The sequence below is a fragment of the Hyperoodon ampullatus genome (assembly GCF_949752795.1).
Source record: "Hyperoodon ampullatus genome assembly, chromosome: 17".
Taxonomy (NCBI): domain Eukaryota; kingdom Metazoa; phylum Chordata; class Mammalia; order Artiodactyla; family Ziphiidae; genus Hyperoodon; species Hyperoodon ampullatus.
This window is the reverse complement of record NC_136930.1, coordinates 40,496,080-40,514,881: the sequence shown is the minus strand read 5'-3', so window position 1 is coordinate 40,514,881 and position 18,802 is coordinate 40,496,080.

Sequence of the window (18,802 nt, the reverse complement as noted above, 5' to 3'; positions counted from 1 at the left end):
CTATGGCTGTATCATTCAACTTTTCACAGAGAAAAGGCAGCCAGAATGGTTAGGCAAAGGGCAGTCAGAAATAGAAGCTGGGAGGACACACACTCCTTCCTGGGGGCATCTCTGAGTAGAGATGGGGTGGCCACCGAAGCAGGCAGAGCTGGGATGCAATAGCAGCAAGGCGCCAGCCTGTACTCTCTCATCATCCATCTCTCCCTCCGACCATTATTTACAGCCTGCTGCCCAGATCCCACGGGCTCGTCTTCCCTCCCAAAGGAAAAAGACGTGAAATAGATTGATATGAGAATCTGTGTGTTTTGTCCCTGAGCCCAGTGGGAGTCGGCATTCTGAGAGCAGTTCTCATTCTCCCAGAGAGAATCTGACGGTCTGGGTGTGGACTCTCTCTGAGAAGCTGCTCTTTCTCTCTCGTGGCTGAAAGTGAATGGACTGATTCCTATGCTCGGTGGTGTTAATGAAGCTCTAATACTGAGAGGCTATGAATGTGACTGTCAGGTCTGCTGGATGATCACAGCTTGGGCTCTCCCGGATGCATTTTAATCTTGTCCCTGCAAATGTGTTGAGCAGACTTGCACTTTTTCAAGAGGCTGCCGCCTATCCACCATTTGACCACAATATTACCTTGACACGTCTGTAAGATACATACTTTTTTTTTTAACCCAGATAACTCCTGCATGGGAGGGATATAAAATGCATTTTATCTTGCATGTCCACTTTGATCTTTTGTTGGTTGCCTGGGGCACTGTGTTGAGAAGGATTCTGAAGCACTGTGATTAGTAAATTATGGGCACCAGAGGACTTATAAGACTCTTTTATAAGAAATATGCTAAAAACCAAAGGCTCAATAAGATGCATTTCTAACCTTCCCTGGGAGGAATTCTGCTGCTCCTCTAGAATGCAGAGAGGCTATGGTTGTGGCTCTTTTTTCTTTATGTTAATAGCAAAATATCCCTTCCTGTCACACTTCCCTGTCAGCAGACGTGACATATTTCATGGTATCATTGAATGTTAATGCTGGGTGATTCTTCAGAGGGCATTTAGTCTAAGCAACTTGTTTTACAGAAGGTGAAAATGAGGCCGTAGGAGTCTGATTTTCAAGAGGTCAAACAGCTGGTGAATACAGGTCCTCTGTCTCCCCTTGTCTTCTTTTGGACCCTCCGCTTCCAAGGCAGGAAATCTGTCTTTACCTTGGCTCTCTGCTCGAAAAAATGTGGGCTTGTGCAGGACGGGGACCTTGGGATGTCACAGCAGCACCTTCCAGCCGCAGAGCCTGGCTCTCTCACTTGATAGTTGAGTAACCACGAGTAAGTGGCTCAATCTTGTTAAGCCTCAGTTTCCTCACAAATTAATTGAAGATGAAGATTGTGAGGTTTTAAGGAGATAACTAATGTAAAGTGTGTAGCACTGGACCTGGCTCCACACACACAGGCTACTGTTAACATCTGTAGGACAAGCTAGCTGGACTCAATGATTCCTTATCCTGAGAGCCTACAGTTTGGAACGTCAGCTGATAATACACAGGGCTGCCTCTGAAATACCTGTGAGGAGTCCCAGGTTTCCATTAAATGAGATAATACGTGGAGAGTGAGTTCTTTGCTAACTAAACAGCATTTTTCTTTATTTATTTCAGATAACATATTTATCATCATCATTTTTCCTACTACTACTAATCATTTCAAGGTATATTCTGTGAGTATTGCTCTAATTCCATGGCAAGTTTCAAACTCATGAAGGACTCTCTGGAATTCTTTTTTTTTTTTTTTTGCGGTACGAGGGCCTCTCACCACCGTGGCCCCTCCCGCCGCGGAGCACAGGCTCCGGATGTGCAGGCTCAGCGGCCATGGCTCACGGGCCCAGCCGCTCCGCGGCATGTGGGATCCTCCCAGACCAGGGCACGAACCCGTGTCCCCTGCATCGGCAGGCGGACTCTCAACCACTGCGCCACCAGGGAAGCCAGCCCTGGAATTTTTAACCTCCTTAAGGACAACCTCTTTTTGCCAACATTTATATTCTGACTTGTGTCTTTAAACTGATTCTTCTCAACAAGGTGGTGTTTTAGGCGGATCTTTATATCCTGCTACAGTTTTAATTAGTATCCCAGTTATATTTGCTTTTTTATTGATAGCTTATTCCTGGTTTGTATCCACAGTCATTTCCTAAAGGACACAGTTTTTAAAAGCCTAATAAATAAATGATAAGTGTGTGTGTGTCTAGGCTTAAGTGGGCACAGCTTCTGAACAGTGAGCGTAGGTATTTGTGAAGGGGACTGGTGTCTTGAGGCAGAATCATCTCTTGTGCCCTGGGATGTTGTCTGGGGACAAGTCCCAAAATATGCCATTCTCGGTGAAACACACTGAGAGCGCAGTTGGGACGGGCTGGGACCTGGGACCTGGGACCCTTTGCTGCAACGCTTGCACCTGCCCAGAAGTCTCCTTGAGTAACAAAATATGACGAAAGTATATAAGAGACTAAAAATAACTTCGTGTCTGTGCAGTTGGGGCAAATTATGGACAACAAGATACAAAAAGACCAAAAAGCCCAACTGCCATTTTGAAGAGCCGGGAGCAAAATCAGGGTGTTGGGAGCAAAAGCAGGATGCTGCACGTGTCCCCTGCACACATCACCACCAAAGGGGTGAGCAAACTACCTAAGCTACCCCTCCAGCCCGAGCCCTGGACACACCCATACCTTCATCCCATACAAGGAACCACTTGCCCCCATTCGGGGAGCAAGCAAGCAAGGGAACATGTTGTTTGTTCTTGTTCCCCGCTGCTGCAGCAGGGGCCGCAATAAAGCCTTGCCTAAATTTCTTGTCTGGGCTCTGATTAATTTCTATTGAATAAGGATGCCAAGAACCCTGGTCAGCAACACAATCATCGTGATCTTGTAGTCTTGATTCACACGGCGTGTACCAGGAAATTGACTGGGAAGACACTGTAGACATGAACTCAACTGATGTCCCATCATAAGGTATCTTGAAGCCCCAGCAAGTACCCTGCATCTGCCTTTCATCCTGCTGGAGATGTGCTCAGTGAACAAAGTCCAGTAGTGGGGCTTGGCAACATTCTGACAGGCCAGGGAATCTGAAGTGTCCTTTATGGCTGGGGTTCTTGGATCCACTAGGGAAAACTCACTGAACTTTAGGTCTATTATTTTTTCATGAAAAGGAAGCATAAAGACGATGAGGAAAAAGAAGGCTTTGTGATCGGAGCCCCGGGGTTTGAGTCCTGGTTGGCCCCTGCCATGTTATTAGCCATCTGATGCCAGGGCTGGTGCCTCCGTCTCCTCCAGGGTCAGTTTCCCCATCTATGAACTGGATGAGGATTGTACTTCCACAATCTTCCAGACTTATGATTTGTTGAGATAACAGCCACAGAAGGATTTGTAAGTTCTTAAGTCATTTTCAAAAATATTTCACGATAATCATAATAATTTTAGTGATGCAAAGGTAGTCCCACCCTGCATTCAAGTCCCAAGAGCAGAATGGAGGAACAGGAGAGATAGAGAAAGAATAAAAGACACAATCTCTGCTCTTAAAAGCTGCAGTCTAGACTGAGCATGTGATTCTGCTGGTGAAACACCAGTGAAGCCTGGACCTCAGGGCTTGTCAGGCAGGCCTCTTTCAGCCATGAGTGATAGAGCCCATGCCAGCATGGCCTCAGCAAAGAGCAACGTATTGTCTCTCATTGTGGACAAGATGACAGCTGGATCCAGAGGCTCAGTGTCATCGGGCCCTGGTCTCCTTCACTGAATCTCTTGGCTCCACTTTCCTCTTTGTTAGCTTTAGTCTTGGGCGAAACCACAGTTCTTGTGTTGATCCCAGCAGTAAAAGAACTTCTCATTCCCAAGTCCTAGAAATTAAATCCAGTCTTGAACGGAATGGCTTGGGTCATGTTGGTCATGTTTCCTAAACCAACCACCATTGCCAAGCTCTTTCATTCATTTATTCAACACATACTTATTAAGCATCTACTTTGTTCCTAAAACTTTTCTGGGAGCTGAGGATAGAGCGGTGAACAAAACAGACAAACAAGTAAGTGTACAAATAAACAGATAACTTCAGACACAGACTCAAATTTAGAGGTTCTGGGTGAGGCCTAAGGCTGCATTTTAACAAGCTCCCCAGTGAGTCGATGCCAATGGCGTGGTCTCCACTTTATTAGCTGGTATGAACACAGTAAAAGAATGTGCTCCAAAGAACTAGTGAGCAGTGTCCAGCTGCAAGCCCCCTTTTCTTAGGCTGGGGAAGTTCGTGTAGACATGAACAGAGTAGACAGTAACACATCAGTGACCATAACTTCTGGATGGACAGGGAACAGTCTGCTTGCTCAAAGGGCAGGGGCTAGAACTATAATTGTTCAAGGCATCATTTCTCACCCTGGAAGGCCCCAGCATCACCCAGGCCAAAACTCAGATATTTCCTGCAGATATAAAAATGAGGATTTTTTTGCTTCCTCCCTTTCCAGCTTAAATATTTGTAGATTCAGTCTGTGTGGGAATGCATCAGTTTGTGCTCCAGATGCGGGGTTACATGTTTAGGGTCCAATATTATGTATTATGGTTGACCGTTATTTCACTAGCTGTCACTCCTTCTTCCCTTCAGAACAGGCTCTAATATCTCATTTCTTTCCCATCCTCTGAAAGGCAGATCCTTGCCAAAGATGTGTCTGTATGTGGACACCAGAGGCTGGTTTCTGGAAGTGAAAAGTGAGTGATGCTTTGATATCTGGTTTCACAAGCCTCCCAGTTTTACCAGAGGTAAGAAACCAAAGCTGAGTCAGAGCAAAGCCAGATATCGCCTCTGGAACCTTCTCAGGTAAAGCTGTCCTGAGGCTATTTCTGTGAGTTTCTCCTTCTCCTTTCCCAGCTTCTCCTGTTTGCTTCCCTGGGGAAAAAATCTTTATACAGTGTGACCTCCTTTTCTTCTGAATTTTCTGTCTTGATATCTAGCCTTTGGTCACTATCTTTCCTTCTCTGAAGGTCAGAAATAGGGGCCTTGCCATGCCAGGTATGTAGACATGTCCATGGATGTTTATCAAGCGAATGAACTATTGCTGCAGTTGAATGTGGGGAGTGGAAGATAATTGTGATGGAAGGCACACGAGGAAGGCAGGGTGCAGACCTCAGCTGAGGAAATAGGCAAGAAGGCAAACCCTTAGTGGTTGCATGAAGTATTCTACCTCGGGAAGCAACTGATGTGATGCCACTTCTGGATAAGAAAGCAGGACATGGTTAGAACCACACTTTAGAACCTCCTTCTAGATCAGTCACTTAAACGGAAATGTAGATTAAAGGTGGAGACCCAGAATCAGAAGAGGCCAAAGTGGAAATATCCCAGCGCTCATCCTGTGGGGCTCATGTACCAGCGAGGGAAGTGAGTCCAACAAGGGGGGGGGGACTTGACCAAGGTCAGCTAGGACCTTTCAATGACAAAGAATTGCAAGGCATAGGCTGAAGCCAGGGCGGCCAAGGGCAGCTTAGATTCACCTGGGTGCACAATTCCTAAAGTCTATCAAGTTACATAATAAAGGAAAAAAATGATATTATTTAGTCATGTATGGATAAAAGAATGATATGAGTCAAATGTTGACTTTACTCAGAACGTCTCCCTCTATGGCAAGATGCTTGGTGGAAGGTGGACGGCTCCATCTGTAGAGGAAAATAGTGGTCAGTGAGATGGCACCTCCTGACTGCCCTCTGTAACTGACCAGCCTCCTGAATCACCATTCAAAAGGTCCAAAAGAATCACCATTCTTTTGGACCTGGCAATTTCCTCCCTTTTTAAAGAGCTTCTTGAGTAGAATTGGAATCCTAATTTTAAAAAGCAATGATAAAACAAAAAGATGAAGAATTAATTCAAATCACACATCACTTCCCGCCTCCAACCCTCCAATCCAAAGGTCTTAGCAAGGCCTTAGCCCCTAATCAGTCTGCCGTGCCACCTGACTTCTCACCTCTCGGAGCTACTGGCTCCATCCTCTCTAAGACTAAGTTATGCATTGAAATCATCAAGTCTGGGAAAGTGGGTTATCTGTTGCAGCGTGTGAGAAATTGTCTCCTTTTAGAAAATTTATTTTAAGCAGTCAGGTGAGTTGTCAGTATTAATGCCTGGACTGTGAGAGCTGGATTCAAACAAAATTGTAGTGGGGGGCGTGCGTTTGGGGAGCAGAACAGAAATACAGTCCAGCATTCACTTAAAAATATTAGTTCGACCTTAGGTATTAAGGTGAATGGGGGTAGACTTTCCTGAAGCCAAGTTCAGATGTGACCTTTCCTAAAGAGGCCCAATTAAGATCATAAATCAAATCACCTCCCAGATTTGCACGTGTAAAGGAGCAGTTATGGTTGTAGCAGCCTGTTTGTATGGTGAATTAGGTATAAGGAGCTGCTCCTTCCTTCTGGCATCAAGACACTATTTCAGCCATTTCCGTATTGATTTTGTAGACTGGAAAGCCCTTGTTGCCCTTAATTACATCTGTTCAAAACTGGTATGAGTGGCGACAGATTGGTAATAAAATAAGACAAGGCAGACAACCTTGCAGAAGACCTCCACCAGTGCTGGGAAAGGGCAGGCTTGGAATTATCTGTGCAAGGAATCCAGGCTGCCAGAGGTCAGGAGGACAAAACTGTCTCTCAGGACAGAAGACACTTTTCAGATAACTTGTCTGTGTGTCCTCTCCTCTCATTCCCCCAGGGGCAAGCTTGTCGGAGTCATTCCACAGCATCGGGCAGCATCCTTACTCTCCACCTATATGACACATCACTAGACACCCTCCCCGCCCCATCAGCAGCATGTTCTCTCAGCTCAGTTTGGCTGACAACACTCAGGTAGGTCCATCCCAGCCCAGATAAGTACTTTGGTTCTCAAGTTGTCCACGCATTAAAGTCGCCCAGGGAAATTAAAAAAAAAAAAAAAAAAAACACTGTAGATTTTCATTATTCTTATGGTTGTTTGATTTTTGTATTTGGCTTGTATTAGAAATCTATGACTATTCCCACTGCCACCCTTAAGTAAAATAAATCACCCTTAAATAAAACAAGACAAAACAAAACACTGATGTCCGGGACCCTGTCACCCCCTGAGAGCCTGATTTAATTGGTCTGGGTGGGCCCAGATGTTCAGTTTTCTGTTCTGTTTTTTTTAGCTTTTCCCATTGATTCTAATGGATGGCCAGGGTGGAAACAATGCATTTACGAAAAGCATGAATACTTCAGGGAAGCTGTTGCTTTTCCATAATTGTGTTTGGTTCAGGCAGGGAAGCGTGCTGTATGGGGAGGCCTGACTTCTGGGCTTCTTACCCCCACTAGCCAAATGCCTCAGCCTCGCTGGGCTCAGGTTCCTCTCAGATGAAATTCAGTCTTCATTTCCTCTGGTTCTTAAGGAGGTGATGTTGCCAGAGCTGCTCCAGGTCTTTGCTCAAAACCCGTCAACCCCCATCTGTAGCAGAGTTAACATAAATCTTTAAGTTAAAGCGTCCAGAGATAAGAAAGGAAGCTACAAACAAACACCCACATGGAACCAGCTGGGACCAAGGGGGTGATGAATCCGACCTCCAACAGAGCCTGAGTCTCATTATAACCTGATTTTACTACGGGAGCATATTAAATGGCACACCTATCAGTGACCATGAGAGGACATTAAGGACCAAAAAAGAATAAAAAGGGGGCGGCATCGCACACGTGGAAAAAGCCCTGCCCCTTCCCCGGTAGACTAGTGCTTATGCCTCCCCATCACTAGCCTCACTCCTCCTCCCTTTGCCTTTACTCTTTAAAATTAAATCCCTCTGGCCAGGTGAGATTTAATTGATCTGTGAACTTAGTTCCTGCTTCTCCGTTCTTTGGGCACTGAATAAAATTTATGCTGTGTCCATCTCAGCGTAGGTTTTCTTATTCGACAGCTGGAAAAAGAACCCTCCCCAGCGGAGGCAGAGAGCCTGGTCAGGCTAGGGCCCGAGCAGGGTCTATAGGGCTTAATTCTGTGACAGTGACTCTGGGACTCCTGCAGGACTTCTGATCCTTTGCCTGACCGAGGTGCAGTGGGTAAAACCAGCTTTCGTGCCTCATTTAGCCCAGTTTGTAAAAGGGACCCCACTTTGCTCTCTCTTCCCTCAGATTTCAGTTTTGGTATAACTCTAGGTTGGCGATTACATTCTCTAATCAAAACATCTTCTTACATTCAATTCTGATTCACTTGAGATTGGCATCCACGGCCTGACACTGGAGGAAAAAGGTCAGGATGTTAGGTTCCAGATGGCAGGCAAGCTCAGTCCCCTGTCAGAGCTAAAAGCATGCAACATCACACCTCAAAAGGCACCTTGGACTTAAGCTCTCTAGCCTGGCAGCCCAGATGCCCATGACACTTAGAAACTTCTAGATTGAAAAAGAAACTTCCATTTCTTGGAGGCATAAAACTTCCTCCAAATCCGTGATTTAAACACAAAAGATATGAATGTCTATTTAGCCCTAGAAGACAGGATGTCACACAAGAGCAGCTATATGAGTTAATACATTAAAAAAATGGGTTAATAAATCTTAAGGGCAAAATTGAAGTGCAGGCAAATTAGAAAGATGCACATTACGTTTTCCCTGAAATGGAGCACACAGTGAAAAATAAAATAACACAAGGATTTGGGACTGAAATATGCTGAGGTCTCCCTGATCTCATGCTGTGCACAAAAGCAGTCCTGGTGCTTATGTATGCGAGGGCGTGCATGACTCTTTTCCTCTTCCTGAACCTGCTGCTGGAATCTATCGTCCTGTCCTTTTTCATAACCTTCTCTGCAGGGTAGATGTACTCTCCCAACTGGGGCTCTATTTGCTCAGCCAAATCTCATTCTGAGAATCAACTTTCCAAATGGCAGCTTCACAGGGACACAAATGTGGCTGAAATCTAGGGATCAACCTACAGGAAAGCCCTGAGTTTGGAAGTTAAAGAGACTCTAAGCATCCCTGTGGAGCAAGCTCATATTTCCTGAGGACTCTGATGGCTTGTGCCAGTTAAGGTGACCGGTCTCTCCAGATGGGACATACCACTTTGTGCACTGGGCTGTAATTGCCCATGACAATTGCAGTCTTCTTACTACACCAAGAAGAAGAGATATGCCAACAAAAGCAGCAACCTGAAACCCACACTGTTTGAGGCAGATTTCCTATTAAAACTGTAATGTTCTCCATTAGAGAAATCCCTCCTCATGTTCTCATTCTTTGTTTCAAGTACCTATTTTTCAGTAGTCTTCACCCAACCACTTCCCTCAAATCTCCTGGTCTCTTTTTTGTGGAAGAGAACCAAAGGAATTGCTAATCTTGAGTGCTCTCACAGTTCAGATATGTAAGAAAGTATTTTGCTTGTAAGTTTCTCATCATACAGACCCTTGCCCTGGGCATTGCATTTTTGCATTCATTCACACATTCATCCATCCACCCACCCATCCATCCATCCATCTATCCGATATTCATGCATTTACTGAACTCATGAAAATATTGTTTTTGCCTGCCCAGAGATGTTCCCTCTTCTCTTGGCAACAACCCCATTTTCCTTTAGGAAAATGTTCTCATTCATTTTCAATCCATGTGGTTCAAATGGGACTGACTCTACAGCCAGCAGCAAGGGTGCATATATCACCCAGGCCTGGCCACTGCCCCTCCTCCGTGACTGGATTAGCTGGGCAAATCGGAGTCAGTCTAACTCATTGGTCTGTGGCTGGAACCCTTGGGAAGTAGAATCTCTCAGAGTTGATTGCCAAGCTATAGGAATGTCAGCTTAGAGTTGACAGTAGTGAAGTAGTGAAGAAACAGAACTGAGAGATGATAGATGGGCAGGCAAATCCTCCCTGCCTGGTTGAGCCCACAGATCCAGCTGTTTCGGTCCTATTCCCTAAAATTTTCAGGCTTCTGAGTGAATATATATCTCTTTTCACATTTTGCCTTGGGTTTCTGTTACTTGCAAATGAAAGAGTTCTGTCCACTCTGTGCTAGGCCCTGAGACCAAGACAAATGAGTTTCAGAAGGCAAGCAGCTTAGTAGAGTGGTTGAGTGTCAACTCCGTCACCTCATTTGAATTCTGGCTCCACCACTGACAGAGGGTGACCTCACACAAGTTCCTTTGTGCCCTCATTTACTCATCTACAAAATGGTGAAGGGATAAATAGTGCCTACCTCTGGCTTGTAAGGATAAGCTAATTCAGCTAGAGTGTTTAGCATGGCACCTGGTCTGCCATGAGCATTCAATAAATACAAGCTAGAGGCAAATTGTGGTCAGCGCTGTCTGGAGGCAGTGAATGAGATCATAGCCATACTGATATGCTCATGCATCTGCCTTCTTATCTTTCTTCTCCTCTTTATCCCACTTGTATAGATTGTATTATTGTTCCTAATCGATAACAAACCATGATTGTTGTAAGCATTTGCTCCCATGGCATATCTCTACAAAAGCTGACCAGTAGCTCACCTCTCTCCACCCACTGCAAATAAATGATGAAGGCAGGACATGTCGTGTGGGAAATTATCTCCAAGTACTGATACATGAAGTGGTAGCCTCTAAATACAATATCAGGCAGGCTATTCCAGAAAGACTCATAGAACAAATTAAAATACTGAAGTCACAATGACTTAAATATATTTAAAACATACAGCAAGAAGCAAGAGGAGAAAGATGCGGTGAGTTAATGCACTCAGGGTAGGGTGCAAGTGGGGTGCAAGGGCCACACTACCTGAACTCAGTGTGCACAATGTCTCCCTCCGCACTCAGCTCTACCCACTGGTAATGTGGTTACCAGGACCGGAGTTGAGGTTTGAGCAAGAGGACTGGGTGGTAAAGGGTTAACTTAGCAGGCTTGGGGTGTTCAAGCTCTGCTCATTCCAAAGAAAGGACTGGCCCTTGACTTGCTCCTGGGAGATAATTCTTGAGCCCCTGAAATATCCTGCCTGATAAGAATGTCTTTGTTTACCTGGGGTCTTGGGACCTGCCAGATAGTTTATGCTAGCAGTGTAATTTATGGTAGGGGATTTGGGCCACACACTATCAGGTGGACCTCTGGGGGCTGGGGGCTGGGGGCTGTGTAGTTAAGGTCAGTCTCATGGACATTCTATGCCTATGTGACTGAAACCCAGTAAAAACACTGGACACCAAGGTTCCATTGAATTTCCTGGTTGGCAACACTTTATATTTGGTGTCATACATTGTTGTTGGGAGAATGAAGTGTCGCCCATAGAGTTCACTGGGAGAGCCCAGCTAGAAGCTTGTACCTGTTCTGTGTACCTTTCTACTTTGCTGATTTTAGTCTGTATCCTTTTTTTTTTTTTTTTTTTTTTTTGCGGTACACGGGCCTCTTGCTGTTGTGGCCTCTCCTGTTGCGGAGCACAGGCTCTGGATGCTCAGGCTCAGCAGCCATGGCTCACAGGCCTAGCCGCTCCATGGCACGTGGGGTCTTCCCGTACCGGGGCATGAACCCATGTCCCCTGCATCGGCAGGCGGACTCTCAACCACTGCGCCACCAGGGAAGCCCAGTCTGTAACCTTTTGTTGTAATAAGCGTAACCAAGAGTTGAATTGCTATTCTGAGTTCTATGAGCCCTAGAAAATCATCAGATCTGAGGGTAGTGTTGGGGATCCCTGACACAGGGGCCCACAGATGGTGGGTACCCTGGGCCAGTGTCACATACTTGTCCTACTAGAGAGTTGTGGCGTGCCTGGCCTAAGCTGTTGCTCGCCAATTAGCCTGATGAACAGTTATGAGGTCTATTTGAGTTTCTTGGGTGGAGGACAAGTGACCTGAAGCATATAACCAGTATCTTTCCAGATAAGGAGATCATGAATATTAAATGCTCATATATATTTAATAACTCCTGATATTTAATCTCATGTGTATTTAGTACACTATGAATACTTAGCACTCAGGTGCATCATACAGATTAGGTATTTCTTGGTTCCTCCATCCTTCGTTACCTGTGTTTAACATGCACACGTTCTATGTGTTGACTACTTATCTTATACTTAACACGTCCCATGAATTCTGCTGATGACTATCACACTTTTTGCTTAATAGCTTATTTATGTTTAAACATCTTAAGATAGTTTGCCTATGTTTGTAAACTACAAGCTTCTTTATTTACTAGAACTGAATAGTCTCAAAAGTGTGCACATCACAGGGCACAGTCTGATCAGTGAATTAGGGGAGGAGAGGCAAATATATCACTAAATGCTTTTGTGCTCCAAGCACTTCAGTTCTGGAAACGAACACGCGCAATCCTGATTCCTGGCCTCATGGTGGCTGCCTCCCAAAGGGCTGAGCTCCTACTTGTGGTTCTTGTGGAATAATGATAATCATGATAATAACAGCAATCGCATACATAGAGCTACTATGTTCCAGGCATTTTTAAAAGCACTTCACATAAATTAATGCTTGACAGCAACTCTATGAGGTAGGGGCAATTTTTTTTTTTTTTTTTTTTTTTGCAGGTCTCTCACTGCTGTGGCCTCTCCCGTTGTGGAGCACAGGCTCTGGACACGCAGGCTCAGCAGCCATGGCTCATGGGCCCAGCCACTCCGCGGCACGTGGGATCTTCCTGGACCGGGGCACGAACCCGTGTCCCCTACATCAGCAGGCGGACTCTCAACCACTGAGCCACCAGGGAAGCCAGGGGCAATTTTAATCTCATTTCTATGGAGGAGAATATAAGATGCAGGTGAGGAAGGAACTTGCTCAATATCAACAGCAGCTGGAGCTCAAACTCAGGACAGCTGGCTCCACAAACCCTGCATTCACGGCATTCTGCTCACTTCCACAACAGTGTCAGCCCCTCATTTGCTCACTGCCTTGGCTGCACCCAAGTGGAAATGCCTCAGAAACACTGCTAAATATAAAATAACTGAAAATTAAAAATGCTTCGGCTGAATGTTGATAAGAAACTAGAGTGACGGTAGAATGCATTCATTCATATTAACCTGTAACGACACCATCCTTCAGGAGGAAGTTTTATCATTATTTTAATTGCAAAATGGACATGAAGCGTAGAAGTGCAGAATGGTAGAATTTCATCCAGTGTTAGCACAGTGAAGAAGACATTCTTAACAGATTATTTGATTTGGAAGTGTTAGGAGAAAATAATAGTTACTTATCCATAGCAATAGTGAAAACATACAGTAATATACATGGAGCATCGACACATGCAACCACTCCAGATTTGACAGGTATTTGTCACAAGGTTTGTCTGCCTACTCATGTACTCAAAAGTTGGAAATATTAAGGAAAAGAAAAAAGGTCCAGAAGCATAGATAGGGTGGGTGAGATCAGAGGGTGTCACCATCAGAGGGAGACATTTTCACATTCCTTCCCTTAAACTATGTACTTCTGAATGTTTATGGCAACGGTTTTAACTTCTATTGAAAGTCACTGTCTGGGTTATTCTGTTGAGACAGGGCCAAGGGGTGGCATAGGACCAACATCAGTCAAAGGACTTGGGTAAAGATGCCAGCTCTGCGCTCATCAGGTGGCCTTTTGTGGTCTGCGAGCCTGACGCTCAGTGTGTCATCTGCAGAACTGGTGACCATCCATGTGTGCTCGGGGGTCCGTGTGCTGTGGGCGTGGTGGAGAAAGGCCAAGAAAAGTACTTTGCACAGGGTCTGGCATACAGTAGGTTCTCAGTGCTGGCAGTGGAATCGGAAGTGTGTATACATTTTGTTGAAATATTCCTTTTGGAGGTGAGCTCCTAAATTTTGCCCATCCTGGCTTCCTATTTGTCCTCAGAATGTTGGAGGGGGATGGGTAGGGTGGGAACTGGGTTCCTAGCTCAAAATAAAATGTTCCTGACAAAACACAACATTTAGTTTTTCAAGGGCTTCTGAAAGAAAATATCTCACGCAGTTTCTTGGAAATAAGTGCTCCCCACCTGAGCGTGTTTTCAGGCACAGCTGAAGCACAGGACATGGAGGAGAGTGGGGAGGAAGATCTGGAAAAAGCTGTCTCCACCAACTTACTGATCAGAGGGGTCAGGGAGCCAGCCCCAGGCAAAGTCTGTTTGGAGTTTCACCAAGATCCTAATTTTAGAAAATGAGTAACTTTGCTGCGTCCCATCAGCTTGTCTTGCTCCTGGCCCCTTCCCCCCTGCTACTAGTTAATGATCCCTGTGGGCAACAGTCCCCGTAGCTAATGAACCCAAACAAGGTCAGGCTTCCTGGTCCCTACACAAGCCCAAACGTGGCACGTGGTGGCAGACTCCCCATTAAGCCTTTGCCGGGGAGAGGGCTGTGGTCACCAAACGTGGCCCCCTCACTGTGAGTCACTAAAACCCCTCAGTGTAGGCCAGGGAGTTTTCCTCATAATTAACCTCTCTTTTACAGCTAATGGTTCTTACAGCTAGGCCTCTAATGTAGGGCAGTAATTCACCCTGAGGGCTTCTTTCCATGTATAAACCAAAGCATTTTTAAAGAGTCTTTCTGTGGCCCAGCAGCACGTAAAAGTTGCTTAGAAAGCTCATGGCAAAGGCCTTCATTACTCTGAGGGCAATTCCACTGGACCTGCGTTGTTGTTGTTGTTTTTTTTTTGCGGTACACGGGCCTCTCACTGTTGTGGTCTCTCCCGTTGCGGAGCACAGGCTCTGGACGCACAGGCTCAGCGGCCATGGCTCACGGGCCCAGCCGCTCCGTGGCACGTGGGATCCTCCCGGACTGGGGCATGAACCCGCGTCCCCTGCATCGGCAGGTGGACTCTCAACCACTGTGCCACCAGGGAAGCCCTGGACCTGCGTTTGATTTCCTTGTTCTTCCCCCCTTCCCTCCCTTTTTTTTTGAACAACAGAAAGAATCAAGTTCATTCTCATTTAACTGTGTTCTGTGACTGCAAATGGTGTCCTCTTGTATTCCTGGGACTATCTGACTGGGGGTTGCTGGAAGCTGAGACTTCAGAGAACTTCCAGCCCGAGAGTGATATTGATCTTAAGAAACTTTCAAAGATAGGGAAGCTATACCATCCACCTGTGAGTTCAGGTTGAGGCTAAGGGAAAAAGGGCTAGAACCTTCCAACAGATAACCTGCTAAGAAATAATTCCCACCAGAATGCCAAATAAATAAATGGAAACAAAAACAAACATACAAATGAACAAACAAAAATTCCAAGATCTTGAAACAAGAAAGAAAATGAGTGTGGCATCTCCCAACTCTATTTGTGAGAGTAATTGACTTGGTGATAATCACACTAAGAAGTGCTAACATTTATTGCCAATTGAGGCCATGCCAGTCACTATTCTGAGCAGTTGATTATGGTTCCCTCATATAATCCTCAGGACAACCCTATGAAGTAAATGCTGTTAGTCCTATTTTACAGATGAGGACACTGAGGTGAATACACACAAAGCCAGAAAATGTTGGCATATGACCAAGAGCTGGCTTTTGGCCATGCTTGAGGCAAGTTTATACATCTGCCTGGGTAAGGATGTCCACTGGGGGCCAGTCTTGGGTGACCTGCTGAGCTTCCTGGCTGTATGTGGCAGTTGATGCTATATTTTCTATTGCACAGCATTATAGCTCCAGGAAAGTTTTCCTTTTTAAAGCCACCTCGCCAGTCTGTTCTATCTAGCCTCTCCTCAACCCAGTTGGTTTCTAGATACAAATCCTGCAGCTATGTCAAACCAGGGGGTGAGTAAGAGAGAGTATCATGCAATGAGCATGCCCTGGATTCATGCAATGTGTGGGCCTCTGGGCACAAAGATGGAAAAGCCAAGGTCCTGGGACTCAGGATTTCATAATCTGGTGGTGGCGACAGACAAGTGAACAGACCATTCCAATACATGCAACAAATGTTATTATAGTAACTACAAATAGCACTTAATTTGTACCAGGCACTCTTCATAGCAATTTTCATAGATTTCTCTCATTTAATCTTCACAACAATCCCATGAGTAGCTGTGGTTATCATTTTGCAGACATGGAAGTGGAGGCACCGAGGGGCTGTATAACTTAGCTGTAAGTGAAAGAGACAGTATTCTGAGTCCAGGCAGTTGGGTCCCAATCCTGCACTTTTAACCAAGCTGCTCTGTGGCCTCTGTCCTGATGGAGGCAAGCATGGAGGACTGTGGGAGCACAGAGGAGGGACTCTCCATCAGGCAGGGAGGGCCCTTTCCAGATGAGGGGGCTCCCAAGTTGGATGAATTGATCTGTAGAACCTAGTCCAAGACTAGTCCAGACATGGGTTGGGGGAAAAATATTATAAAAGGGTGCAGGCACATCATAGGGTATAGTTTGTGGTTGGAAGCAATGGTCTGGCAATGTGACAACATGGATGTACCTTATGAACACAAGATGGAATGGCAAAAGGAAGACAAAGAATGGGACCTGTAGCCCAATGTCATATATGTAAAGATGCATGCACAAAAACAATATATATACATTATATAAGAACGTATATAAATGAAATGATTCCTATCAAACAGAGTAGAACGGCTGCCTTCGGGGATGGGAGGAGAACAGGAGCAGAGAAGAGGGATAAGATGAAATAAAGCAAGAGAAGCATGATGATAATGTGCTGTGAACTGAAGAGAGTAACTATGTCAGTCTTGGGCTCCTGAGAGAGGAGGAGGGAGAGGAGGAAGATGATCCTTAGGAGAGTCTGTGAAGCGTTCCTTTGCTAAGTTTTGCCCCTTCCTCCCTTCTTTTTTTTTAAATTAATTTATTTATTTTTGGCTGTGTTGGGTCTTCATTGCTGCACGCGGGCTTTCTCTAGTTGCGCTGAGCGGGGGCTACTTTTCCTTGAGGTGCACGGGCTTCTCATTATGGTGGCTTCTCTTGTTGCGGAGCACGTGCTCTAGGTGCCAGGGCTCAGCAGTCGTGGCTCACGGGCTCCAGAGCACCGGCTCAGCAGTTGTGGCGCACGGTCTTAGTTGATCTGCGGCATGTGGAATCCTCCTGCACCAGGGATTGAACCCGGGTCCCCAGCATTGGCAGGCGAATTCCTAACCACTGCACCACCAGGGAAGCCCCCCTTCCTCCCTTCTTCCACGGGTGTAGCAGGAGCATCAAGTTGCTTCTTCCGGTGTAATCACACCCCTTTCTTGTCGTTGATTGGTGCAGGGATGGGCACCTGCCTCAAGCATGGCCAATCATTTCACTTCCTTTTATAGATGGATTTAGTGCCCAATAGAGGTGCTATAGCTGAGGGTTAAAGGCAAACTCGAGCCAAAGTAGATTCAAACCCTGTCTCCACCGACTTCCACGTGACCTTGGGTACGTGGCTTAGCCTCTAAGTCCTGGGTTTTCTTGTCTGTGAAGTGGGAAAATATAATATCCAACTTACACGATTGTGTGAAGATTTCATGAGTGAATGAAAGGCATGTACAGTGCTTAGAACAGTGCCTGCCATACAGGACTCAATAAATGTTGGCCATAATTGTTTCCTAAGAACTTGGGAATTGGGAGACTAGAAAAAGGGCTGTATGGGTAGCTGATCAGTATGCCAAGGAGTAAGTCACTTCCCGTTGTGTGGAACATCCTCATTATTTTATCCCCATGGGGCATAGAAATATCATCATTTTATCTAATACTGGCAGGTGGAAAAGGCTGGGAAGCATTGCTGAGCAGGAGTCAGTCTCTAATTCAATTCCTGGAGCCTCACTATACTGAGACCTTGAGCTCAGCTCAGTATTTTTCCATTCCATCTAATATCCCTCCCCACCTTTTTTGCTGAAGTTAGTTTAACTGTATTTCTGTCGGTAACCTATAGAATCCTGATAACGAGGGTCATAAGGACATTGAAGACTCCAAGGCTCAGCCTCTTAGCTCATCTCCACATGTGGTCACTTCCATGGTGTCATCCTTACAGTGAGAATCATCCTTATATGCTGATTACTGAGTTAAAAATTCTTGAAAAACAAGTACAAAATCATATATCCCTCTTGCTGCCATGATCAAGTCCCAGTTCACACAAATGGTGGCGTAACAACCTTAGCACACAGAATTTTGTAAAATCTGGATTCTACACAGAATTTTCTGGGGTAATAACACATTTGTGACTTCATGAGCTTTTAGTACGTTGATAAAAGAATCAGTTCCTGCCCTTACGCATTTACCCCCATTCTGGTAAAGTTCTATTTACCATTTCCCAATAGAATGTTTATACAACTGGTTTTGAAAAAATGTTTCAGTTTTTGGAAAAGATGGTCAAGGCTTTATTGGGAATTCAAACTTGTATATCAAACAGATAACTGATGGATTTAAATTTCCTAGAACAAAAGTACCGAGGAGAGATGTGAAAGTGTTTCAGGAAGGAGGAACAAACAGAAAACCTTCCCTGACTTTTGGAAGTCAGAGAATAATCAACACACTGATTTAGGCAATTTCACTGCTTTGAAGGCTTTCAAAGAAGACTGATTTCTGTTTGTTCAGCCACCATTTGGAAGTGCAAAGATCAGGAACATCAAAAGCTTTATCTGAGCTTCTAAATGTGTTTGTGAAATCGCTAATATGCCATGGAGGCACTTCTCAGAGATCTGCATTGTGGCGGTTTATATCTTTGTTGGTTTGACAGGTGCCATCTGATAGAGTGGGTGGCCCTTCCTGCATGCCAAACGCCTCCGAACGCCTTCCAAAGGAAAGCCAGAGAGAAAGGAAAACCAGCCATTTCCTGTGACTGGGAGTCAGAGGTAGCCGAAGGGGTCTGTAATGACTTCCTGAGGATGTTTAGTCAATCACTACTGTGGTTAAAAGGTTTTGCATGAAGTGCGTAGTCTATACTTCCCAAGTAGCAGTATTAAATCTTCAGAATCATAAAGAAGTTTAGTCACCCTTCAGTAGGAAGTACAACGTCGAT